Source organism: Pelobates fuscus, chromosome 10 (genome assembly GCF_036172605.1).
Source record: "Pelobates fuscus isolate aPelFus1 chromosome 10, aPelFus1.pri, whole genome shotgun sequence".
In the NCBI taxonomy this organism is placed as follows: Eukaryota; Metazoa; Chordata; class Amphibia; order Anura; family Pelobatidae; genus Pelobates; species Pelobates fuscus.
Window position 1 is genome coordinate 107,498,549 of NC_086326.1, and position 27,311 is coordinate 107,525,859.

At 40.6% G+C, this 27,311-nt stretch overlaps 1 protein-coding gene across 1 annotated transcript in view; it reads left to right on the forward strand.

The window, feature by feature from the left end:
• The first annotated feature begins 758 nt into the window (after nucleotides 1–758).
• The window catches only part of ZDHHC5 (zinc finger DHHC-type palmitoyltransferase 5), a 52,906-nt gene continuing 26,353 nt past the window's right edge, over nucleotides 759–27,311 (forward strand). The window contains exon 1 of the mRNA XM_063434801.1: nucleotides 759–997. The gene's annotated coding sequence lies outside the window, so the exon portion shown is untranslated. The remainder of the gene's footprint in view (nucleotides 998–27,311) is intronic.

Here is a 27,311-nt window from a genome sequence, read left to right on the forward strand (position 1 = left end):
CGCAGAGCGTGCATTCACTGACACGGTATGTCCTAACGCAGAGCGTGCATTCACTGACACGGTATGGCCTAACGCAGAGCGTGCATTCACTGACACGGTATGGCCTGACGCAAAGTGTGGGGACGTCCAGAGTCATTTATGGGACCTAGAGTCGGTAAACTCCAGGAAGCGCGTCTAGTGCCGTCTGGTATCCCACCGCTATAGGCAGTTCTAGTCCTGGAAGGTAAACATTGTAATTTCTCAAAAACGGGAGCCAGACACAGTGCACCCGGGACACGGTAATGGGATGACATGGTCTGGGTGCCTACACGGTCTCTTTAACAGCCAGGGCAAGGCTGGTCATCTCAGCTCTATGTCTCCGCTCTCTATAACGTGGTGTCTAATGAGTAACTAGGGAGTGGGTGTTCCTCGGTCTGGATGCAGACAGACAGTAATGGTGAGCACTGCATGCATACACCATAATAATATCAGCCGAGTGCTCGCGGTTCTAAACACGCAGTCAGCCAATGGCTGGTCCAATAAGTGTCTCCGGGGCTGAATGTATGAACCCGTAAAATGGCTGCATGGCTCCGTGACCCACATACAGCTTTCTATCTCTAGTGTTTCGATCACGTTGCGTCGCAGGATCCTCTCACCAATTATAGCTCTGCGTCAGTGACCGACGTAGGGCTCGGCTCTCCAATCGCGTAAGCGCACTGATCCCGGAAATAGCCAGAGCCGCAAGGCGGTTCCATTGGTTCGAGGGCGGGTCTTAGCCTCTTGTGCAATCAGAATCTGTTGGGGAAAGCGTTTCGTTTGACGTCACCTCACCCGATAGCCAATCAGAACGCTGCTAGCTTTTCCTCTCGGTGGGCTGGGTTAAGTCCAGCGGAGACGCGATCTCTAGGAGGAGGCGGCGGCGGTCGCTAAAGTCAGGCTTGTGTATCGCGATAAGGACCCCCTCAACCGCGGTGACTGGGAGGGGCTCGGAGTGTGCGAGCACGCCCCCGGCAACCAGGTGAGCGCAAGGAGGCACGATATGACGCGATACGGCGCGACAGACCCCACCCTGGTATCACCGTCCCTGACTCACCCTCCCCCATGGCTCTACCTATTGTATCACCTTATCCCCCCTACACGTGTATCGGATATAAGGCAGATAGTGTACACTGATAGCCCGAGCTGTACATTGACACACTGCCGGTATATACACCGAGCTGTACATTGACACACTGCCGGTATATACACCGAGCTGTACATTGACACACTGCCGGTATATACACCGAGCTGTACATTGACACACTGCCGGTATATACACCGAGCTGTACATTGACACACTGCCGGTATATACACCGAGCTGTACATTGACACACTGCCGGTATATACACCGAGCTGTACATTGACACACTGCCGGTATATACACCGAGCTGTACATTGACACACTGCCGGTATATAGGGTCCAGTGCAATGGGAATAACAAGGCACTGCCTATAGGAAGCCATGTAGGGCAGTGATGGCTAGCCCTCGGCCATTTGGCTAGCCAGACATGGTGCGAGCCATCCTATTGCAGAGATAGTGGACCAAAGGCAAGTCATCACATCGCTTCATTGATATACCCCCCCCCCTTACAGCATTTTATGACATTTGGGCTTCAAGTAGTGGATGCTCAGTCTAAGGTACCAATGATGTCTGGGCAATCTGTATTTTTATATTTTTAGATTGATGACTTGTAATACGACTAGTGAATTCTATGATTCAGACAGATAATATTGCATTGGATTAGCCACAGGGCGAACAGACATTTAAAATGTAACACTGCCAATGGTTAAAAAAAAAAGACTTTTTAGATATATAGTAAACCGTATTCCTGTTCTGCAGTACTGACATATTCCACAGTATACTGCAGAGGTACTGATGTGTGTTAAAATGCTTGTAGGTAAATGTGTGAATATATACATATATTATAAATATTTTCTAATATCCGTATACAATGTCCGGGAACTGCAAAGGAAACTATTGGTGACACTTGTTACCCCTTCAACATCAAAGTAGAGTATAAATATTTGTTTTTATGCATTTTGCAGTAAGAAATCTGGTCCATATAGATTTTACTTTCGGTATGATTAGCAGCCAGCCTTTTGGTTCTCTAGATGTAACTACATCTCTCCAGATGCATTGCCAGCATCATGACTGCCAGAGGATTATGGGAGATATAGTTCACAAAATTTGGAGTGCTGAAGGTTGCCCTAACCCTGCTGTAAAGGAATTAATTGCTCTGCCAAAAGCCACTAGATACTAAAGTTGCTGAAAATATAAACGCACCCCTTGCTTTCTAACAGTACAAGAAGTTTCAATGGGATATATCATTCCTACAGCCAGGGGAGGGGGAGGATTGAATAAACTCTACCATTTCATTGTCAGCGTTATATTAACAGTCCAGAGATTAAAATTGCTAGAGCAGTTTTAAATACCTTTTTTATTTTAAAAATACATGATTTAACTAAATTTACTGTGTTGCTTAAATGCAGACATTTTTACATTACCATTTTTAGTAAGCATGTACTTCAGATCCCTTATCTCTATAAGCAATATATTTGACAATTTATTTGTCACATTTTTGCTTTTATACAAAGATTTGAGACCTTGTGTAAAATATTGAAAGATAAAGGGCTCTGTATGCTCTCTAAAGCATCCCCCCAGATTTTATTTTTTTTGTAAAGGATGACAAGTTAAAAAACTGTCAATTTACATTGCTTTGTAGACAAACTTAAAACTATCTATACACTAAAATGTTGTTATGTTTACATGTTAGCTATGCACCCCTAACATTGAATAAATGTAATGTTAATATTTTGTTCTATCGAAAAGTGTTCGATAGTGAAGGGGTTAAAGAGGCACTAAAAAAAACCTATTAGCTTGTCCGACTTTCGATAATGATAATAGACCTAGGTATCTGGTAACAAGTTATCATTGCAGTGCAGTGTCCCAAACTTGGGGTGGTTAATCAAGTTAGGGCACTGTCATGGTTTATTTTCTCATTTAAGTGGTTATAGTGTCTAGAGTCCCCTGGCAACATCCTCACTCTAAATGAAACTGTTTTTAATGTTAAACAAGATTCCCCAGCAGCCCCGTCCCCTTTTATTTGTTCTAGTGAGGAAGCATTAGCCTGCGCAGCAGTAGGGAGCTCTGATTGGTTAAGAGTCCCAGCTGACTGATTTAATAAATTACAGCACCCATTGCTGGTATGAATTGGTGTGGCTTGAAAGAAGTCTGCAATCTCTGCCGTAGCCACCATACTAGAGACTTTTATCTTCTTTTTTTTTTTTTTTTTAAGAGTTTAAGCCCTTAAAGATGGAGTCAATTGTCCAGGTTCTGAACCAAAACAAACACTAGCATTTGAGCTATATGCTTGTGTAACAACACACTGATAGGCCACCACATTAAAACCACTGACATGTTAAGTAAATAATATTGATAATATTGTTACAATGGCACCTGTCAATGGGTAAGATAAATTGGGCAGCCAGGGAACAGTCAGTTCTTGAATTCCATGTGCTGGAAGCAGGAAAATGGGCAAAAGAAAAAAATATCTGAGTGCCATTGACAAGAGCCATACCTGATTGCTAGGCGCCTGGATCAGTGCATCTTCAAAACGGCAAGTCTTCTGGGGTGTTCCCAGTATGTAGGGGTTGGTACCAAAAAAAAGTGGTGCAAGGAAGGGAAACAGGTGAACTGGTGTTGAGTTCATGGGAGCCCAAGGCTCATTGATGCATGTGGGGAGTGAAGGCTAGCACATCTGGTCCATCTCAGAAGAGCTACTGTAGCTCAAATTGCTGAAAAACGTACTGCTGCCCATGAAAGGTGTCAGAACACACAGTGCATAAGTTTTTTGCATAGCCACAGACTTGTCAGAGTGCCCATGATGACCCACTGCTTAAAACGCCTTTAGTGGGGATGTGAGGCTTGGATCTGGACCATGGAGCAGTGGAATAGCCTGGTCCGATGAATCACGTTTTCTTTTAGATCGGATAGGTGCCTGTGTGGTGGTGGTGGTGTTTACCTGTGGAAGAGATGGCAGCAGGCTGCACTATGGGAAGAAGGGTCAGCGGAGGCAGGGTTATGCTCTGTGCAGTGTTCTGCTGACAAACCTTGGGTCCTGGCATTCATGTGGATGTAACTTTGACACGTGCCACCTACCTAGAGATTGTTGCAGACCACAATGGTGGTCTGGCAATGGTGTTCCCTGATGGTAGAGGACTTTTTCAGCAGGATAATGCTACACTTCAAAAACTTTTTCAGTAATGGTTTGAAGGACACGACAAAGAGTTGAAGATGTTGCCTTGGCCTCCAAATTCCCCAGAGCCCAACCCAATTGAGCATTGTGGATGTACTGGAACAACTATTTTGATCCAAGCTCCATGTGCCTCTTTTGCTCCAGCAATGATCACAAGGATTGATAGGGTCTGCTGCTAATGTTTTGGTGCCAGCAACAGGACACGTTCAGAGGTATTGTGGAGTCAATGCCTCCGCACATCAGCGCTGTTTTGGCAGCATGAGGAGGAACCTGCACGATATTTACTTTTTTATTAAAAAATAATAATTTGGTAATTACATTAACAAAGCATTTGTACATATTACAAAATTTAACATTTTGTAGCAGACCCTTCTTTTCAATTTTGTAACACTTAATAGATAATAACAAACACAAATGGGGGGGGGGCAGATAACTAAAACTATATGGTGTATAGAGAACATATAGTAGGCAAGAAAAACTAGCGGGTATCTTAATTGTCTATAGGAAAAACCTCTATCTGGCCCTAATTCATCCTGACCCTATCCCTCACCTTACCCTAAGAGCTCTCCCTACACTAACCCTACCTTTATCTCTGTGACCAAAAGATTCCCTACTCCTCCCCCTTATCAAAGACCTTCCTCCTTACCCTATCTGACTGTATCCATGTCCCTATCTTTCCCTAGTCTTTTCATTAAAAAAATGACTTTTAGTCTTCTACTTACTACCTAACTTAGGTCACCATCATGCACAATTTAAGAAAGATCTTTAAGGGGGGAAGAAGGAACAGTCTCTCACCTTCCATCCCACCTCGGTACCCCCCAACCCATATCTGAATGCTATCTACCTTCCCTCATGGGTAAGAAAAAAAATAATACAAAACAGTAGGTATCCCAAATCTACCTTCTAACCTCTGGATTCAAGGCATCTGAACCAAATTTGGAATCAATAAGGAATTTCTCCCCCAAGGTTCCCATCTCCTCTCCCAAGGTCTCCTACTCTATTTCCCTTAAAGCTAATTATTCCTTCCATCTGATAAGGCTTTTTTTTTTACATTAAATATATTGTATGTGAATTAAAATGTAAAGAGACAATTTAAGCACCAAAACAATGGGACGTTAAGGCATAACGTCAGGTCCTTTTTTCCAATGTACTCGCCCCGCTATACTACCTGGCAACCCAGCTAGTTCCCCAGCAGCCAATCATATGTGACTGCCTCTGCAATCACTGATACGTCAACTCCAGTTAATTCAAACATTGCCAGTGACATTGTGTTCTGCCTCTGTTTCATCACTTTGATCTTAGGAAAGAAACGCTGAAGGATCATGAAATACAGTATTGGCAGTGTGTCATGGTCATTTTAACCTATTGACCTCTGAACAGTGTTTGTATTCTAATCTGTCCAGTAGCACTGTTCAGATTTTGGGGTCCAGATATTTGGCTTTTTTTTTTTTTCTCCATTGATGATCACAGCTAAGTTAAAATCCTTTTATACATCTACCTCAGCTCAGATATAGAGCCCCTAAGTCAGGCTTCTGGTGATGCTGCTCCCACTCTGAATGCCCCACTGTGTCTGAGGAGAACTAGGTACTCTTTAACATCACCACCCCTGAAATATCTCCTTTAAAAAAAAATAACCAGTGTTGATGTTTGTGAGCCAGTAAATTATTTAAAACCTTTCCTGATGGATAGCATCTTTGAGCATATGGCTATGCAAACTAATTTTTATGCTAGCCAATAGCTCACCGACAATCCTGAATCCCACTACAGTAGTAATGATACCTGGTACCCTACTGTTTACACATAAATTAGGGTTTGGTTATGGCAATAGTAAAATAAAGAAATAAAAACCCTTCCTTTTTGTTTTTTCCTTGGGTATGAGCAATATCTTGGTCTTCTCCATTTTGGTGATAATACCCTATGCCTTTTTAGAAATGACCCCTTGGATGACAGGTTACACAAAACTAGGCCCCTAATGTATCACTTTGCAGTAAACATATGTGACCAGAACATTTCTATAGATAAATCCCTCTTTAAATGTAATGCTTTTTAAGCAGTATATTTCATTGTCTCTCTGTGGAATAAATTTTTTTTTTATAAGCTGTGCAAATGCAACACTGTTTATACCTGGGCATTTTGCATTTATGAAGGAATAGATGGCTAACTAGACCAACCAGGCTGTCTTGATTCTGTGGACACAAATGTGTGGGATCTCCGGTTTCCCTTGATGTCTATCTATATCGCTTTTTGATAAAATTATTAGACCGGCATAGATTGATTTAAAAAATGTTTTTTTGTATTTTTGCACCCTAGCCTGTGGCAGAATGTGCAAAACCAAAAAGGCCCAACAACATATGCACCATGATGAAGTTCTAGCCCTTCAGTACAAACAAGAGACATGTACATATACTCTCCACTCTTCATGATAAAAGTGCAGTTCAAGGGTCAGCCAGCAGAAGTGAAGCACCAATGGAAAAAACAAAATGCATTGTTGACTACAAAAAATATATGGTGGGGAGATAATGCACTGATCAGACAAACTATTATTATTATTTTATTATTTATATAGCACCATCAGATTCTGTAGAGCTGTACAATGGGCCAGCCTTATCTGGTTTACCTGAAAACAAAAACCCGTACAAAAAATGCCACGTGCCTGACACAGATTGCAGTTTACAATTCATGCATGCTGAGAGACTTTGCAGAAGGCACTTTGCTTGTAAAATCTCCCCAACAATCTTTAAAAAAAAGTGTAGTCTGTTGCAAAAAGAGGAGTTAGAAGAGATTGTTTATTATTGCCCTTCCTGCTATTCTCTAAATGTGTTTCTTTATGTTTTAAGTGTACCAACAGCATGAATTTGATTTAAATCGTATTTTTTAAACTTAAACACTCATTCTTGCTGGCTGTGATCATTTTAATATTTCTTACCAAATGAAGATTTCATTTATAGAACAATACATTTTCAGATTAGTTTAACAGTTCTATCAGAACTCATTTTGTTCTGTACCATTAGAAATACATAGATAATGATGAAATTATTGCAAGCGGAACTATCTCCAGTTTAATAACGATAGTTGCACTTAATTGACATTAGCCAGCTAGCTCTAGGTCTGGCCTTGCTGATGACACTCATGATTATGCCAGAGGTGGAGCTAAAAGGTTAATCTCTGTTGGTGCAGTGTTTCAAAGTGAAATACTGCACATACAGATTCCTTGCACCATGACCACTTCAAGTCACTGAAGTAGTCATGGTGGTTGGAGTCACCCTTTCAAGTTCAACTAACAGAGCAGGAGATAACATCTTCTAAAGCCAAAAACTGCTCTTTCACATATGATTTGAAAATTAAACCATTTATTTCATTTAGGCTGTTAGTAACAGCTAGGGCTGCATAAACAGAAACAAAAGTGATGTAACTCCTATATGGCAGAGAATTGAGTGGTGAGATTGCCGAAGCGTGATCTGAACACTAAAACTGCTTCATTAAGCCAAAGTTGTTTTGGTGCATAGAGTATCTAATTCTAATAGTGTGAAAAATTAAGATTTTTTTTCCCCCAAGTCCTGCATTCCATCCTCCCCCACCCCCTGTGAATATCATAGCAATGTGACATACGTTTGGACTCCTTAATGTCCCATGAATACCACAGTTTGTACAGGTGTTTTTTTTTTTTTGTTTTTGTTAGTTATAGGGCTAAAATGGGCCTCAGTCTTCATACTTGGATAATAGGCAAGTTGATTGTTTTGTTCTACATTGCCTTTGAGGCAGTGTGGCAGCCAAGGCTAGAGAACTTACCCTTTCGTGGCATACCATTTCCAAAAGGGTTATGTTCCCCTTTTTTTTTTTATTTTCTCACTGCAGTTTCACTGTTTGTATCATCATCCTTCTTTGTTTTTCTGCTATAAAACACTTATATTTGTATTCAGTGATGTCCCACAAATTCAACCCTCATGTTCAGGTTTTATGGTGGCTTTTGACATTACAGGGCCAGTGATAGAGCCTGTCCATTTCTGTCTTCATACATGGTAATTTGATATATATATATAGGTATTCTAAATGGGGTATTGAAAGTTGTTTGGTGTAGCCATTTTATAATACAGGGACAGACAGAGTTCAGGGTATCTAATAAGCAGAGTAGTTGGTATAACAAACCAATAAGTTGGTACAGACAGATGACAGAGTAATCAGAATAACTCTCAGGGGTGGCAGTCCGGTAACCCAGTATGCCGGTGACCCAGTATGCCTGATCTTGATAGTAGGAGTCACTGTGTGAAAATGGATTATCAGGGCCTGGTGTAGGGTAGCCGCATCCCCCCTGGTGTTGAGCACCAACGTTTGTGCAGCCATATACCAGGGCCCTGATGCAGCTTCTGCGGATCCCAGATGACAATATGGAGACCTCCCAGGATCTGAATAGGGAGGCTCTGCAGCAGATATGTTCTAGAAACAAGGCAAGACTAGAACAGGCACCTAACAAGACTAGAAGAACCCAGAACCGGAGCAGGACAGAAAGCAAAACCCAGAACATGTACACAAGACATGAGGAAAAACAAGAACAGGGCAGGACAGGACTGTACATGAACTGGGAATACAAGTCAAAATAAAACCAGACTAGAGATACAAGGCAAAACAAGAGGAAACATAACTAAGTACTAATATGTGCCATAAACATTGGAGATTAAGACATACATAAATGGCCAAGATGTATGCAGCCCACCACTGCGTCAAAGTACTCCAATTAAGGTGGGTCCTAGACTGCCTAGATATACATGACCAAATAAACAATAATAAAACACACACAGTACTTACCTGCAAGAAAATGGCAGAGGCCTTGGAACAACTGCCTGCAGGAACCAAATGAAACAAAAGGATTAATGGAAAAGGAAAGGAATCCAGTAGACCGGGAATTCCAGGAACGGAATACAGGAATGAACCCAGAAAACCCAGCATAAAGAAAACCAGACGTGGAATGGAAAACCAGAAAAACCAAGTAACAGGAGTGATGGGAGTCAGCGCAGGACTTATCTTTTTGTATTTGTATTCACTTTTTGGACAGTTTGTCTTCATGGATTTTCTTTAAGTGCATAGATATTAATTTTTGTAAAATGTTTTTGTCTGTTTTTGTCACAAGTGTAAGTTCTATGGAACTGACAGTTCCTCATTTCACAACCCTTTTAAATCTATTGCTGTTAACTGGGGTGAACATTGCAGCCTATGTGTACAACTCAGCAGGGGTTAAAGTGTCTCTGTCACCTTCAGAGGTCTTTGCAGATTTTGTAATTTCAGCTCCCCCAAATATCCCATGGTGGGCACATCAGAAAAAAGATGGGGAGCTCATCTAACTTCTTATATGAACCAAGGCATATGGAGTCTGTAAGTAAAAATAAAAATATACGGATAGAGAATCATTTTTATCAATAATACCTGGGTATTGCTGTCTGCCTGTGGCCACACAGCCTGCTTCTGGATTATCCTGCAGAAGAATCTGGTTAGCTATACATAGCTAATCAGAGCCTCTCTGCATTGCACTCAGCGGAGTGTTCTCAGCCATTGAGTGCAGGTGTCTGTTGGCCTGCTTAATTTGGTGACGGCATCTGGCTTCTCCTGCAGGGGAAGCCTGTTTAATCACCTTTTATTTTTTTCTGGTGTATAACTTCGCTATAGGAGGGATGTTTTTCCTTAAGGTGGACGAATAAAATCCAACCCTTCGTGCCTTAAATAACTACAAGCAGCCCACAGCATCTGGTTTCACTTGTCTCATGTGCAGGACAGACGGGAGCCTCTGGATCAGATTCGGACGGTGAGGTGCGCAAGTTGCAACCTGGGGGCACGGCCAGATAGTTCCCTGGGTGGAAAACTATAAGGCAGCCGGCCGGAAGCCCGACAAAAGTTAAGGAACAAGTCAGGTAGTAGTCTGGTTTTTTTTTTTTGTTTGTTTGTTTGTTTTTGTTTTTTTAATGGCTCTTTGGAAGTGCACAAGTCTCTAGAGGTGGCTTTGGGAGGTGCACCTATGATTTGAGAAGGCGTGGAATGCACGCCCGGGTGGTGTTTGCGTTCAACCGAATGCCGATCACGCTACAGAATATACGCAAACTCAATTACGTTTCTGCTAACAATTTTGACATATTAGGTGCCTATTTAAGCAGTGCATACCTGTCTGACAGCCAGGGTTCTTGTCAGTATAGGAATACAGTGTCACCAGCAACCCCCTTCTCCCTCCATGGTTCTGTGGTGTTTAAGGTAATGAATATACCTTTTCTTTTACCTAAAAAGCTTCATGGCTATTTCTTCTTTCACAAGGCTTCGATAAATATGTTTTACAGATGACTTTCCTATCTCCCCAGATAAGATGGATAAACCATATAAGCCTGTTTACCACATCTCCAAGACTTAAGGCATCTTGCAAAACAAAGCATCTAGCTTGTACTGAATGTGCCATCCGAACAGCTGTAAGAAAAAGATTTGTAACTAATGCTCAACAGAATCATTTGAAAGAGCTAATAAACAAGAGGAGGTGCATAAATTTCTTAAATGGTTCCACGTAAACCTCTCCCAGACTTATGAGGCATTTTAAAAAAACAGTCGCTAAATCCAAAGATTCTACATCTTTGAGTGGCAGAACCAGTAAAGGAAAGAAAATGCAGACGTTCTCTTCATCTTCTGACTTGTCGTCAGACGAATGCTCACATTCCTCACATTGGTCCGACACATCTATCCAGGGTTTAATCAAGTTTGTTAAAGAGATGGTGTTTGTTATGGGGAAAGGGATACTCTACAGAAAAAGGGAAGGGTTTGCCATTACATCCAAGATTTTCATGCGTCACAAATGGTTCTCATCTGCCTTCACATTCTATGTAATCTGGAATGGAAAAGCCCGGAAAAGAAAGGCTTTATTTCTAAGCATTTTTAGACAGATCTTCAGATACAAGATTCTGAAAACTAGAAGAAGTTGGAAAAGGTGGATGTGCAAGTCACACAGTTATATAAAAAAAAACACTATTCCCCTTGGAGAATTAACTGGGCTCAATGATCCAATGGACAAGCGTGCAGAGACTTCCTGCAGGAGAACTTTTCAAGCAGCAGCCGCCTTCCAAAGTGAAGCCAGCATTGCAAGATCGTCAGTAGCCAGAGCTCAGAGTGTTTGGTTGCAATCTGTGGAAGATTGTCTCCTAGAAGGAACAAACAAAGAACTGAATCATCTCCTGAAAAACATTTGAATGTCTTATAAAAAAAATTTGTGACATGACCGAAGAAGTTCAGAAACGTCAGCCTGGATCATGGGTCTTTTATCTGTGGCAAGAAGAGAAATATGATTAAATTCCTGGACCACTTCTGAAAAGCACATATTTTTTGTTCTCCATTGGAAGAATTGATTAAGCAAATGTACGACAAAAAGAAGCTCTCCCTTAAGATAAGAGAAGCAAATGGAACAGGCGGTTCTTTTCACGCACACAAAGATTGTACCAATTCTAATCGGTTTTGCATCTTCCGTAGGCAACTGCAGGATTCCAGGTCTTGTGAGATACCGTCTCTTAACAGACTAGATAAAAGGAAAGGAAGATTACAAGCGTTCATTCAACAATGGGAAAAGACCACTCAGAACCCATGTGTGTTGGACAACATCGCAAATGGGTACAAAATAAGATTTCTACAGGTACTTTCTTTCAAGCTTCTTTGTTCAACTTACCGTTCTTTTGTGAAGAACGATGCTTTATTGCCCAAAGTTCTAGTTCTGCTCCAGAGACATTTTCATGGAGTCTATTTTTAGACTTTTTCTAGTTCTAAAACCTGACTACTCATTTTGTCTGGTTCTAGACTTGAAGGTTAAAGCATTTATTCAATACCAAAAAGTGTTGAAGGATGCAATCTTTTCTGTCGCCCATATGTTACAATAGCAGTGAGCTTAAGGAAGTACCTGAGATTTGATATCTAAGCAGGAAGAAGGGTTTTGCACTGCCAATTCAAAACCTTTAATTTCGATTTCTCCACTGCTCCAAGAATATCTAGAGAGCTGCTTCTTCCTCTGGCAGTTGGGTGCCGAGAAAAGGGAATACCATTCTTCCCTAATTTATACAATTGTTTTGTCAAAGCCAATTTGAGTAGGCAAATCAAAAGAAACATCCATGTCACACTTAATCTTGCAGAATCATGGTCGGTTGTTAACATGGGAGAAATCTCATCTTGTTCTTTTGACAAAAGTTTTTAGGCTTAGAATTATACTAAATTTCTCTTTGCATCTAGCTTCCCTTCATTTAAATTAATGGTTGTGGTGCTCCAGCAAGGCAGATGAACTACAGAAGAGGCTCAACAATCATCCAACTTCAAGGAACCAAAAGCAGTTCTGAGGGCTCTACTCTCTTTTGAGACTTGGCTCTTATGAAAATCTGTAAGGATTCAATTGGACGATGTCACAGTTCTCACCTACCTGAACAAATAGGGAAGAATGCAATTCCTGCTGTAAACACCAGAGGAGTGCACAATGTCGTAGCAGACAATGTTTGTGCATATTATATTTATTTTTTATTATTATTTATTTATTTTTCTCTATCCATCCATGTTACACTGTGAATTTATATTTTACAGATTCCTGTTGATCCTAATCAAAACCATCTGTTTTGGAAATGTTCATATGTTGTGAAGTATATTTATTCTTATTGTACCACTTAGAGGTGTGTGTGTGGTTTTGTTCACAGCTATCGTTCGTGTGTGTGTGTGTGTGTGTATATATATATATATATATATATATATATATATATATATATATATATATATATATATATATTTGAAGGTGATTGGGGAGACCTATAGATTCGTACACTTGCTATAAGTGGTTGGTAAAGCACCTATACACCTGCGACTTTTTTACAGTGTATATATATATATATATATATATATATATATATATATATATATATATTTTTGTATCACATAGAAATCTGGGACTTCAGCCTAGTATACATTTTTCCTACAGATTATTTAATTGCACGTATTCTGCAGACAATGACATCAGACATCATGCCCAATTGGCTAAACCAGAGTTGGTTTTCAGAGCTGAAACATGTGGCCTGGTCAAGTTGGGAACTACAGAAGCTTGCAAGTACAGGTTGGTGTGTGTACTATTAACTTGCAGGGAGAGTGAAAGAAGAGGAGGATTAGTATTAGGAGTAGAAAAAATAAGTTCAGTTTTAGAGAGATTGAGATTGGAAGATGGAGGGCATCCAATCAGAGATGGAAGAAAGGCAAACAGGGAAGAGATCAGGTTTGGAGATATGTCTCTGGGTGTCATCGGCATACAGATGATGGTGGAATCCAAAGGAATCAATATGTCTGCCACGAGAGGCAGGTGTCACTAGAAAATTACACTGAATTAGAAAAAGGACAGGAACCACGAGTCTCATAGACCAAGGGATTGAAGCATTTGAAGGAGGACATGATCAACAATGCCAAAGGCAGCAGTACAGTCAAGAAGAATAAGTATAGAGTAGTGGTTTTCAGATTTAGCCAGGATTAGATTACTAGTTACTTTAATCAGAGAAGCCAGACTGAAGTGTGTTAAGGGGAGCATTGAAATTGAGAAAGCAAGCCGGACTGGTAAAGACGACCTTTTTTTTTTTTTTTATATAAATTTGAAAAGAAAGGGATAGCGCAGGTATATGGGATGATGTTTATAAAGGGAAGACAGGTCAGATGGCTTTTTAAGGAATGGGGTAAGACCGAAGCATGCTTAAGGAGAGCAGGGACAATGCTAGAAGAAAGAGAACAGTTAAATATATGTGTCCAGGATGACAAAAGTCAGGGGCAATGAGATCTGATAATACTCTGATAATATCCATAATACTAGCAGAGTATCATATGAGATGTAGTCCACACAACAAATGGAGTGCTGAATGTTGCCTACCACTGCTGTAAGCCTCAAAATTAAAGTGGCACTGTCCCCTGAAAAAATAGCATTTTATAAAGAGAGAATCTTTGTGAAATATTCATTTTGACTATGGTTGAATTTCTCTTTAATTATAACCCAGTCAAGAGATAAATCTCACCTTTACCTGTATTGTGGCTTTCTCAGCTAAAGGAGATGTGGGTAGGGGAACAATAATTAAAAAAAAAAAAAAAAAGGCAAATCTCTCCAGGTAGAATAAACTCAAGACAGCAGGGAAACAAAATCTGTGCACCAATAACATTAGTAAACTGAAGTGGTGTTGGTGCTTAGACTGACCATTGCAATTCTGAGACCCTAGTCATAGACTTTAAGGGACTTCAGGCTTAATAATTAGTGCAAGAATCGCAACACCTTTTCTCAGTTGTTTACGGTGCCTGTGTGTATTGCAGAACTGCCTCATTTGTGGGGCTTACAGCAGTTGCCAGGTTCATGATAATTAACAGTGGTTGCTTCCAGCCCTACATCATTGGCTGATACGTCTAATCATTTTTACAATGTTTCAGAAATCATATTACTATTCTGTTTTGCGAATTAGGCATTTATCAACAACCTAATACATGCTAAAATTGGCTTGTCCAGAAGCCCATATGTAGCTGCTGCTACATGATACCACAATGATTGGATTCCTAGGGCAGCCTTCAGCGTTTATTGCTGGACTGTCTCACTAGTATAGAGTTTAGTAATAGTTGTGCCTTGCCTCTATAGAGAAGATAAATTGCTCAGATTGACTGGGTACATCATTAAGACACTTTGTGATGACTAACCGTGTACATTGGCCATCAATGGGTTAAAGAGGAATATTAAAATTATGGATCCATGCATTCCTAGTAGGGATTTATATGTAACTATGTTCCCTCTACTGAGGCTTTATGATTCTTTATATGAATGTTACTTTGGTTACTATCCAGCTCTCTTATTAGAAGAATAAAGATGATTATGATATGAGTTTTAGTAACTGGATTGTCTAATATTAATTGATGAATTGATTAACAGAGGAAATTAATTTAAAAAAAAGTAACCATTCATTCAGAAAATGTGATTTGGAAATGTATATTTGTAATTTTGTTTAAATTACGTGATCTATTACTCTTCATTTTTATTACTACATGTATCAAATTATGTGCACTATTTTGCTATAGACCTATGTGGATTACATTGTGTCAAATGTTGTTGTGTTATACAGTGTACCACATGAGTAATTGGCTCCCACACATATTGCACTATGGTTCCCATGGAAGCCGTTTCCTTAGGGGTATAGTCACCACGTACGGTGAACATGTATTGTGACATAGATTCACATGAGCGCAGCAGGACGTACGCCGATGCGTCTTCCAGCAAAACATGAAAGGAAGTGCCGGGGAACCTCCGGTGAAGCGGATTCCGTGTGGTGACGTTCTAAGCACCTTGAATGTTTTGTTAATTGATTTTTTTTGGAGTGGGTATATATTTATTTGTGTGTGTGTTGCAATGGTATTTAGACTTGATAAAGACCGCATGGTTGAAATGTCATCATGTGCTCTGATTTCGATTTAAGACTGTTTCCCAGTTGGAGTGCTGGGATTTGTAATGTTCATATTGATTCTACAAGGGATTTAGCCACCCTGTTTCCTTGATTGCACTACTGCAGTCTGAGCAGCACTCTTCCACAAAGATTTCATGGATATACCTCTGCTCTTTTCAAAGAGGAGAGAGAGCTTGTGTATGGCATATAAACCGTGCATGGAGTTTAGTTGAGGATTCTGGGTCTGAAAAGATAGTGCTAAAGATTCCAAAATTTTGAAAAATAAATCGGTAACCAGATTAAGAAAAAATGGCATTAATAATTTGTTACTTATTTTTACATTGTAAATAGTTTTTTTTTTTTTACCTTGATGTTAAAGGAACACTATATAGTCACCTAAATTACTTTAGCTAAATAAAGCAGTTTTAGTGTACAGATCATTCCCCTGCAAATTCACTGCTCAATTCACAGTCATTTAGGAGTTAAATCACTTTGTTTCTGTTTATGCAGCCCTAGCCACACCTCCCCTGGCTATGATTGACAGAGCCTGCATGAAAAAAAACTGGTTTCACTTTCAAACAGATGTAATTTACCTTAAATAATTGTATCTCAATCTCTAAATTGAACTTTAATCACATACAGGAGGGTCTAGCAAGCTATTAACATAGCAGAGGATAAGAAAATCTTAATTAAACAGAACTTGCAATAAAAGCCTAAATAGGGCTCTCTTTACAGGAAGTGTTTATGGAAGGCTGTGCAAGTCACATGCAGGGAGGTGTGACTAGGGTTCATAAACAAAGGGATTTAACTCCGAAATGGCAGAGGATTGAGCAGTGAGGCTGCAGGGGCATGTTCTATACACCAAAACTGCTTCATTAAGCTAAAGTTGTTCAGGTGACTATAGTGTCCCTTTAACAGTAATCATTAAAAAAGTGGAAGGAAGGTAATTTCCCAATTAAAAGCAGTGACTGCAGGGTGCAGGGGAAGGTGTTTCCTGAAGCGGACTCTCGCCATGTCCATTTAGCGGTCCTTTTCAGATCATGGTGCTTCATCTGACAGTGAGCTTCATACGCATGAGAGTATACCACTGCTGCCTGTGGACGTGCCTTCTTCTCCTTTACAGCCGTCATAGTGACTGCTGGAGTAAATGACAACTTGACGACTGTAGCTCCACCTTGATCAGATCTTGTCAGGCGTAGGAAAAATGCATGAGTCAAAGTAGTTCCTATTTTATAATTGTGAAATACATGTTTTTGTGGGAAGGGGGAGCAGTGACACCTGCTTTCAAGGTTTTTCCCTGCCTGCCCTACAACCAGGGATATGCTGTAATCCTTGGTCTACTGGTTCCATACTGTATATTGATTACAGTTAAGCAGATACTCTAAGCACCAAAAACAATTTCAACTTAATCCGTAATGCCTGCATTATCACTGTTGAATTCTAACTATTAAGAGTTGCATCCCTTTTGTTTATGCAACATTAGCCACACTTTCCCTGGGCTGTAACTCACACTGCCTCCATGAAAAGAAAAAAAAAAAGTTTTAATATTTCATTCAGATGCAACAGCATATTGTGTCAGCCACCTACCTTTCTCCAGCACCGGGTCCCTCTGTGCTGGGGTACTCTCCACCCCCTGCCGACGTCAGATCCGAATGAACAAGTGTGGCAAGAGCCGCGCGTGTATTAAAACAGCCCATGTGAAAGCATTACTCAATGCTTTCCTATGGATGTGCAGCGTCTTCTCGCTGTGCTTTTCACTGAGAATCACGGAAGCACCTCTAGCGGCTGTCAGTGAGACAGCCACTAGAGCCTGGATTAACTCTCCGTGAAACTGCTATGATTTCAGCTGCAGGGTTAAAACTAGAGGGACCTTGCACCCAGACCACTTCATTGAGCTGAAGTGGTCTGGGTGCTAATGGTGGTCCTTTAAATATTGGATCTCTCTTGAGATACTGTGTAGGTCACATGAAGGGGAGGTGTGAATGGGCTGCATAGACAAAATGATTTAACTCCCAGAACAAATTGAGCTGTTTAACTACAGAGGCATGATTTATTCACCAAAACACCCCATTAAGCTCATGTTATATATTGTCCCTTTAGTGTACGTTTTAAACGGCTACAGAAATTAATTTTATAAATCCCTTTAGGTCCTGTGTGATAAAATGCAGAATCAAGTGAATAATTAGCTCTTGAAATATCTGTACAAATAGAAGCAACTTAATAAAGTGCTCACACACAAATAAAAATATTAACAATATACGGTGCGCTGTGCAAACAAACAATTTGTGTATTGTGACCACATTAGCAATTTTCAAATATCACCTTCCAATTCACAATATACTGGTACATGTCAAACACACAAAGTGCACTATACCTAAAAGAGACACTGTAGGCATCCATGCCACTTCATCTCATTAATGTGCAGTGCCCCTGTTCCCTTAACCCTACAATGTAAAACATTGCAGTTTTAGAGAAACTGCTTTTACATTGCATTGTTAAGACTGCCTGTAGAGGGCCTTCCTGTTGTTTCACGCTTTGCACTGAGTAAATGCTTTCCTATGGAGAAGACCTAACATTTGCGCCTTGTAGGAGCCAGATGCAGCGGCAAGGGACATCTGCACTGGAATCGGATAAAGTGGGTTTTGTTTGTTTCTCCGGGGGAGGGCGGGTGCAGTGGCAGAGGGACACTAGTGTTTGGAATATAACTTTGCATTAAAGGAACACTATAGTGTTAGGAACACAGATGCAATTGCCCCAAAGATGAAAAAGAAGGGGGAAACACTCACAGTAGTTGTTCTAAATTTCAACATAAAATGTACATACAAAAAGGAGAAAATATAGAGTGTAAAACTTCAGGGATTAAATATACTGAAACAAAAATGAATATTCACAAATGGATAGTAGGTTAAGACTGCTCATGCTGTAAAGGCTATGAGATATCCTGCAACAGATGCATTAATTTGTAGTTTGCCAGGGGGTGATTGAACAATGGAAAGCTTAGAAATTTCATTCCACAAAGCTATAAAAGGATGTGCATAGAGGAAAAAAACACACCCTATTATCCTCACAATAATAGTAGTATAAATCGGCTTTAGATATCCAGTCCCAGTTACCAGTTACCAGTACACTAGAAACAGATGCTCCTGACCACGCTACACTGAGTGAAGGGTTGGAGGGAGCGCTGTGCGCTACCCTTCTGCCGGTCACTCAAATCTGGCGCGCCCCTGGGCCGGTGCGCCATAGGCGACTGCCTAAATCGCCTATGGGACGCGCTGGCGCTGTGGTACAATGCATGATGGCGCAGTTCTCCTGTCACCGCGGCAGTCTCATTTCCCCGTATTAAAGCACCTACTGTCTTAAACAAAAGGAGCCAAGGAAGGCGATTAGGTATATTTAAAATAAATAAAAAGGTTGCAAAATGGAGTGCGGCAGGTAGCATTAGGAGTAACTGCACAGAGGGGGTGAGAATTAAGCTTCCCCTTTCAGGCACGCTGCCTGCAAGGGAGAAACATAGAATGTGACGGCAGATAAGAACCATTCGGCCCATCTAGTCTGCCCAGTTTTCCAATACTTTCATTAGTCCCTGGCCTTATCTTATAGTTAGGATAGCCTTATGCCTATCCCACGCATGCTTAAACTCCTTTACTGTGTTAACCTCTACCACTTCAGCTGGAAGGCTATTCCATGCATCCACTACCCTCTCAGTAAAGTAATACTTCCTGATATTATTTTTAAACCTTTGTCACTCTAATTTAAGACTATGTCCTCTTGTTGTGGTAGTTTTTCTTCTTTTAAATATGGTCTCCTCCTTTACTGTGTTGATTCCCTTTATGTATTTAAATGTTTCTATCATATCCCCCCTGTCTCGTCTTTCCTCCAAGCTATACATGTTAAGATCCTTTAACCTTTCCTGGTAAGTTTTATCCTGCAATTCATGAACCAGTTTAGTAGCCCTTCTTAGAACTCTCTCTAAGGTATCAATATCCTTCAGAAGATATGGTCTCCAGTACTGCGTACAATACTCCAAGTGAGGTCTCACCAGTGTTCTGTACAATGGCATGAGCACTTCCCTCTTTCTACTGCTAATACCTCTCCCAACCAAGTATTCTGCTAGCATTTCCTGATGCTCTATTACATTGTCTGCCTACCTTTAAGTCAGAAGCTGATCACATCTGTTGCCAGCAAGCACAGCATGAAATATTTTTTGCACAGAATTGCTATTAGGCAGTACATTACATATGCCTGGGTTACAACTAGCCAATGGCACAAAAGTGCAAATATGTGCAGAATTTCAAGCTGACACACTGCACATGCAGACTCGTATCAACATGACCACTTTAAAAAGTCAAAATAGTCCTAATGGTTGGAATAAACCTTTAAGTATAAAAGAGGCTAATAGATGTTGTGTCTTCAAGGGGTTAAAGGACACTAAAGTCACTCAGACCATCTTTATGTCCTTCTAACCCTGCATTGTATAACTACAATTTTAAAGAAACTGCAATGTTTACATTGCAGGGTTAAACACACTTCTAGATGCTGTCTTCCACTCAATTAATAGAGGTGCTTTCTCTACAATGACAGAGTATACTTATGTCCTATGAAGTGAGAGCTCATAAGAAAAAATAATTTGATGTCTGTGGCGCTTAATGCTTTAACTACAGTAATGCCTTACTACATTTATTTTAATTACAAAGAAATTTTAAAAATATTTGTAATCACCGTTACCCTTTAATCCTAGAAGGAGATTTAGGGAATACAATTGACAAGTATTATTAAGGTTACCATGCAACCACTTCAGGACATCTAATGAAGTCTTGCCTTTACACTGGTGCTTCTTCGTCTTGATAAAATGCCCATCTTCACTTCAAGAAAGTATAAAGAAAAGAAAAAAAAATAGAGGTACAAATAGGATGAACAGAAAAACATGCATTCAATCAAATCTTCAGAATGTATTCACAAAAGTTCAGAGTGCCTAAAATAACAGAAGGGCACAGCAACAAAAACATAAAGGAACTATCCAAGCACCATAACCACTATAGTGGTTCTAGGTGCGCCTTGGTCCCTCCATAAGTAAGTAGTTAAACCATTTGCTAATGGTTGGCAACTTGCATGGTGGTCTTTTTTTTTTTTTTTTTGTTGTTGTTTGTTTTTAACCCTCCTTAGCTAAACCTGCCATGCACAGCCAGCTCATTGACTGAGAACATCAGTTGATCATCTCTTAACCCCTTAAGGACCAAACTTCTGGAATAAAAGGGAATCATGACATGTCACTCATGTCGTGTCCTTAAGGGGTTAAACTATGAGCTAAGCACTACACCACAAGGCTTAGCTCAATGTGAGAGCTTTGGGCTGTCGAACAGTCTGTGATTGCCACTCAGCAAGCACCAGATGAGTTGTCCTACCATATGTAAATGGTTTGACTACTTGCATAAGGGTGGTGCCAGGAGACATATGGTATTATAACCATCTCAGTGTGCTCTAGTGGTTATGTTGCTTGGGGGTGGTCCTTTAGAGCATTTTATGCAGAAGTGCACATAAGTTAAAGGATGTTACAAGTAGAACGAATGGAGGAATAGTGGAGCAGTTGTAAAGGATGATACATGGTTTGATGACATTATTATTGATTGGAAGGGAAGGGGAAAAGGTGATGTGAATATCAAATAATAGAAAGGGCAGGAGAAAAGTATGGGTTGAAAGAAAATGCGAGAAGACCAAACCTCAGCCAGAGCCAGTGAAATAACGTTTGTAAGAGAAATCTCATTCTAATGAGCTCAATTTAAAATTCTGGTTCTTGCTTTCAAATCGCTACATAATGCTGCTCCCACCTATCTATCCTCCCTTCTACACAAGTATGTCCCGTCTAGGCCCTTGCGATCTGCTGAAGACTTACGTCTATCTTCTGTCCGTACTCCCACCTCTGATGCTCGCCTTCAAGATTTCTCGAGGGCTGCACCGTTCCTGTTGAACTCTCTTCCCTCCTCCATTAGATGCTCACCCAGTCTCCACTCCTTTAATAAATCGTTAAAAACCAACTTCTTCATAAAAGCGTATCAATGAAACTGTTAATAGCTCCCGACTGATTCCTCTTCTGCAACTGTCACTAGTCTAATACTATCCTTACCCTTTTGTCTCATTTTACCCCACTCCCTCTAGCATGTAAGCTCATTGAGCAGGGCCCTCAACCCCTCTGTTTATGTGTGTCCAACTTGTCTGGTTACAACTACATGTCTGTTCGTCCACCCATTGTAAAGCGCTGCGGAATTTGATGGTGCTATATAAATAACATAATAATAATAACACATTTGCATATGCAAAATTATTATTGTAACCCTCTCCTGATTGGTCTTCCCAAAAGCCTTATTGCCCCGCTACAGTCTGTAATGAATAAAGCCGCCAGATTGATTTTCCTCTCTAGTCGGTCCTCTCACACCTCACCCCTCTGTTAGTCCTTACATTGGCTTCCTTTGAGTCAATTCAAAGTGCTAACCCATACATATAAAGCACTGAACAATTCTAGCCCCTCTTATATCTCTTCACAGATCCATAGGCTATAGACCTCATAACTTCATTAAGCTGTAGTTGTTCTGGTGACTATATTGTCCCTTTAAGGGGTGAAAAAAACTCTTGATATATATTGGCACATTGATCTGTGATCTACAGTATGATCTTCCTAGGCTAGTAATAGCCTGCCTAGGACCATCAGACTGTCCCCTTCAGTCATTTAAGAAGTGCCTCAAAACCCATCTCTTTAAGAAAGCTTATGGCCTCTTAGAGTAACCTCTACCTTACATACCTGTCTATCTCTTTTGCTCTCTCTTAAAGGGCTGCACTCTATTCTCTCCCCTGCTTCACTCCCACCCTATTTGACATTTCCTGTCCTAATGTGTTTTATACCCCACCTCATATAGACTGTAAGCTAGTTTGAGCAGGGTCCTCTTCAACCTATTGTTCCTGTAAGTTTTCTTGTAAGTGTTCTATTCATAGTTAAATCCCCCCACTCATAATATTGTAAAGCGCTACGGAATCTGTTGGCGCTATATAAATGGCAATAATATTAATATGCCCACCCAGAATCTCTTATCGTAGTAGAATCCCTTATATAAACGTATTACCTCTATTGGATTCCACTACCACCTGTATGCTGAAGACACCCAGATATATCTCTCCTCCCCGGACCTCTCCCCTGCCGTCCTGCAATGTGTCACTGCTTGCCTTTTTTCCATCTCTAACTTGATGTCCTTCCGCTTTCTGAAACTCAATCTCTCTAAAACTGAGCTCCTTGTCTTTCCTCCTCTTAATACTGATCCTCCTCTTTCACTCTCCCTTCAAATTAGTGGTATCCACGTAAGTACATCCTTGCAAGCGCGCTGTCTTGGCGTCATACTTGATTCTTTCTTTACACCCAGTATGTTGCGATATCCTGTAGATTTCATCTTAATAATAGTAATTTCCCGCATGGATTATTGTAACCCTCTACTAATTGGTCTTCCCAAAAGTCGTATTCCCCTTCTACAGTCTGTAATGAATGCCAGCGCCAGACTGATTTTCCTCTCCAGTTGCTCCTTTCACACCCCACCCCTCTGTCAGTCATTACATTGGCTTCCTGTATCCTTTAGGAGTCAATTCAAAGTGCTAACCCATACCTATAAAGCACTGAACAATCTTAGCCTCTCTTATATCTATTCACAAATCCAGAGGCTATAGACCTCATAACAACTTCATTAAAGGGACACTCCAGGCACCCAGACCACTTCTGCTCATTGGAGTGGTCTGGGTGCCAACTCCCACTACCCTTAACCCTGCAACTGTAATTATTGCAGTTTTTTTTAAACTGCAATAATTACCTTGCAGGGTTAAGTCCTCCCCTAGTGGCTGTCTACTAGACAGCCACTAGAGGGAACTTCCTGCTTCATAGCACAGGTTTTCTGTGCTAGAGCGTCGCTGGGCGTCCTCACGCTGTGTGAGGACCTCCAGCGTCGCTCTATTCCCCATAGGGAAGCATTGAAATTCATTTTCAATGCTTTCCTATGGGGTTCGCTAATTCCCAATACGCGGCATTGCCGCGCATGCACATTAGGTCTCCTCGGCCGGCGGGCGAGATCAGTCTCGCCCACCGGCCGACGTAAGCAGAAGGAGCGGCGGGGGAGGAGAAAGCAGCGACGTGGGACCTGTCGCTGCCTCTGGTAAGTCACTGAAGGGGTTTTCACCCCTTCAGCAACTGGTGATTGGGGGGTGGGAGGGAGAGGGACCCTCCAGTGCCAGGAAAACTGATCGTTTTCCTGGCACTGGAGTTTCCCTTTAAGCTGTAGTTGTTCTGGTGGCTATATTGTCCCTTTAAGGGGCGAATAAAACTCTTGATATTTTCAGGATAAATATTGGCACATTGATCAGTGATCTACAGTATATGGAGAATGACTCTCCTTGCATAGACTCGGATGTTTGATGTTTCCTCCTTGCTTCTAACAATTTGAATAATAATGATCCATGTACTCTGTGTTCTTGCTCATATTTATCTTTACAAGGTAGCCCTTTGGACACACTTTAAAATGTGCATAAATGCTGCAGATTAAGCCCAACCTATACGTGAAATCTATTTTTAACTGTAAACTTCCACTCTGGGTGTTGTGGATCTTTTCTGTAAGGGTGGAAAAAAAATTAGAAATATCATTGGCATTTAAATGCAAAGATGGGTAACACCCTGTTGGTGTGTTGTAATCTGGATATTTTAAACCTGGCATAGGAAGGAGAGTTATGATAGAGGTAAACATGAAATAATTTTTTCTTACCAATCTGCGGCACACAAGTTGCATTAGCTATTTCAATGTTCAGAGGAGGCTCTTGTATTTAATCCGTATTCTTAACGGAGGCCTTTTAGGTTCATTGCTAGTTAGAAGTACGATTTTTAAGTCCCCAAGTGTTCATCCACCTCCTTTTATTTATTTATATTAACAATTGGAGTGTAGGGTGAAGGAGATCTTTTCTGTGTTTCTTTGTACTAATCACATTTTTATTGGACCTTTTATCTTTTTTAATACATTTTCTCATAGTTTGTGAAGTGACAAAAGTGTGTGTATATAATGGCGCTTAATATAAATCTGAAAGGCTTAATAAAGTCAGCAACTGTGGCACTCTGTGTTATCCCAAATATAACTTGCTTACATATATATATAAAGCAAAAAAAAACACAATGTATAGGTGATATACCACCACCTTAAAACATCAAAGTGCGAGTGCAGTGCTTACAATACGTTAAACTTAACCCTCTATATGCACTTGGTAGTAATTTCTCATATAAAATAAAAAGAGAAGAAAAAACACAGTAGTGCAACGGAGTAAATGTTGAAAATGGTGTATAACTATACAATAAGTATATGCTCACAATATTTTGAGCCTTCTTAACGCTATGGCTCTGAACGTACACGTATGTGTGCCCTTCTGGCGGCAACTGTACCTCTTCTTTGGATCAGAAATCTCCAATAAAGTGCATATACGGAATGAAAAACCCAGAAAAGGAGCACACAATAGTAAAAATACCTTTATAGTGGTATAAAAACTATATACAGCTGTATTGGTTTTGCTCACCTTAACCAGGAGCCCATAATATACTGGCTGCAAGTTTGAAGACACATTGCCAGATAAGGAGTGGTAATTCCCCTCCCCCCCCCCCCCTTTTTTTTTTCAAAATCCAAAGATGTAAGGATCAGGCCGATAGACTAAGGTGGTGATAGTTAAAGTATATACATTTAAAATGTCAAAAACATTAACATAAAAGTAAATTACATATAGTTAACTGTATCGCACTTGTATATCACCTAAACATTGCGGGTTTTTTTGCTTTATTTCTCATAGTTTATTTGCTACTTTTATTCAGTCTTGCTAATGGCTAACCTAATATTATTAAGTGCTATACTGGGTGAACTACGGCATTACTTTAGGTCTTTTCCTTCTGTAGAACTTCTCCTGACAATCGGCTAGTAAATAATTAGTGGAAGAATAGGAGCTAGTGTATCCGGGGTAACACCGGTCAAGGCCTGCGTAGGCCTCAGGGGCATCCAGTGCCCTTTTCTGCAATGTTGTGCATTACCTTGAACAAAAGAAAATTCAACGATAATTAAACAAAATATTAGTCAGTTCCAATATGAAAAAGGTAAGCACCATGGGTGTCATTTATTGATAGTAACATAGGAGACAGACCTAACAATACTTAAATGCAATCAACAAATGCAAGTAGATAGTGAACTTAAATAGAATCATTTCTAAATAAGAATTGTAGCTTACTTTATCAAAAAATATAACTATAATTAAATGAGGCAACCTCATGAAGCCATTTATATCCTGCTGAGCCTACAGCGTCAATCGCTTTGCTCCAGAACCTCTACATTATACTCTAGTGGCTCTGGTGCCTAGAGCACCCCTTTAAAAACTGGTCTTTGGGAATATAGTGTGGGGTAGGATAGCTATTTAGTGTGTAGGTTATGCAGTGTGTGTAAGGAACATAGTGTGAGGTTGGATAAGGATGTAGTGTGTGTGTGTGTGTGTGTGTGTAGGGAATATAGTGAGGTGTATGTGTAGGAAACATAGTGTGGTGCAGGATATAGATGTGTGTAGGTTTTGTAGTGTGTGTGTGTGTATAACACAGTGTGGTGTGGGAAAGGGATGTAGTGTGTAGGTAATATAGAGTGTGTCTATGGAACATAGTGTTGTGCGGGATAGGGATGTAGGGAACACACTATAGCATGGGATAGGGATGTAGTGTATATATTTGTGGGTTATGTAGAGTGTGTAAAGCACATAGTGTGAGTTGGGATAGGGATATAGTGTGGGGTGGGGTGGGATAGGGATGTAGGGCACATAGTGTGGTGGGATAGGGTTGTAGTGTGTATAGGGCACATAGTGGGATAGGGATGGAGTGTGGGTAGGGCATATAGTGTGAGGTGGCATAAGTGGCAGAGTCAGGAAGGGTTTGACTGGTGACAGAGTAAGGGACGGAGTGACTGGTGACAGTGAGACAGGAAGTGACTGAGGGAAGGAGGGGTGACTGGTGACACAGTGAGGGAGGGTGTTTGGAAATAGACTTTTTTTTTTCTGGTAGTCCAGTGGGCTTTCCCTCCAGTCTGCAGCTCCGCCGGGTGCTGGACCGAGCACCCGACAAGTCACTCTGCTGCTAGCCCGCAGCAGGGCTAAAGGACAAAATTAACAACCTTCCTGGCGCCCGGAACTGCATGTCCCGGGCGTCGGGCGATACGAACTGCACATCCCTGTAATTTATGTAGAAGTATATTTTACTAGAAAGAAAAGAGAGGCATAGATTTTTTTTTTTTTTTTTTTTTTTTAAATCTTTCCACGGACTCCTATCTGGATAGCTTTTAAAACATTTTAAAAACAAAGGCCTTCAAAAAAAAAAAAAATGCGTGAGTTTAAAGGGACTCTCTCTAGTACTGAAAAAGTGGTCTGGGCACACCTGGAGGTTTCTTTGAAAAGCAGTATTTGGAGTGCAGAATACAATACAACATTTCTGCTCCCCTGAGCCAAAACATTGTATTTTTGGATAATTGATTTGTGCAATATTATCTCAATCTTTACAAAATAAAGGGACACTATAG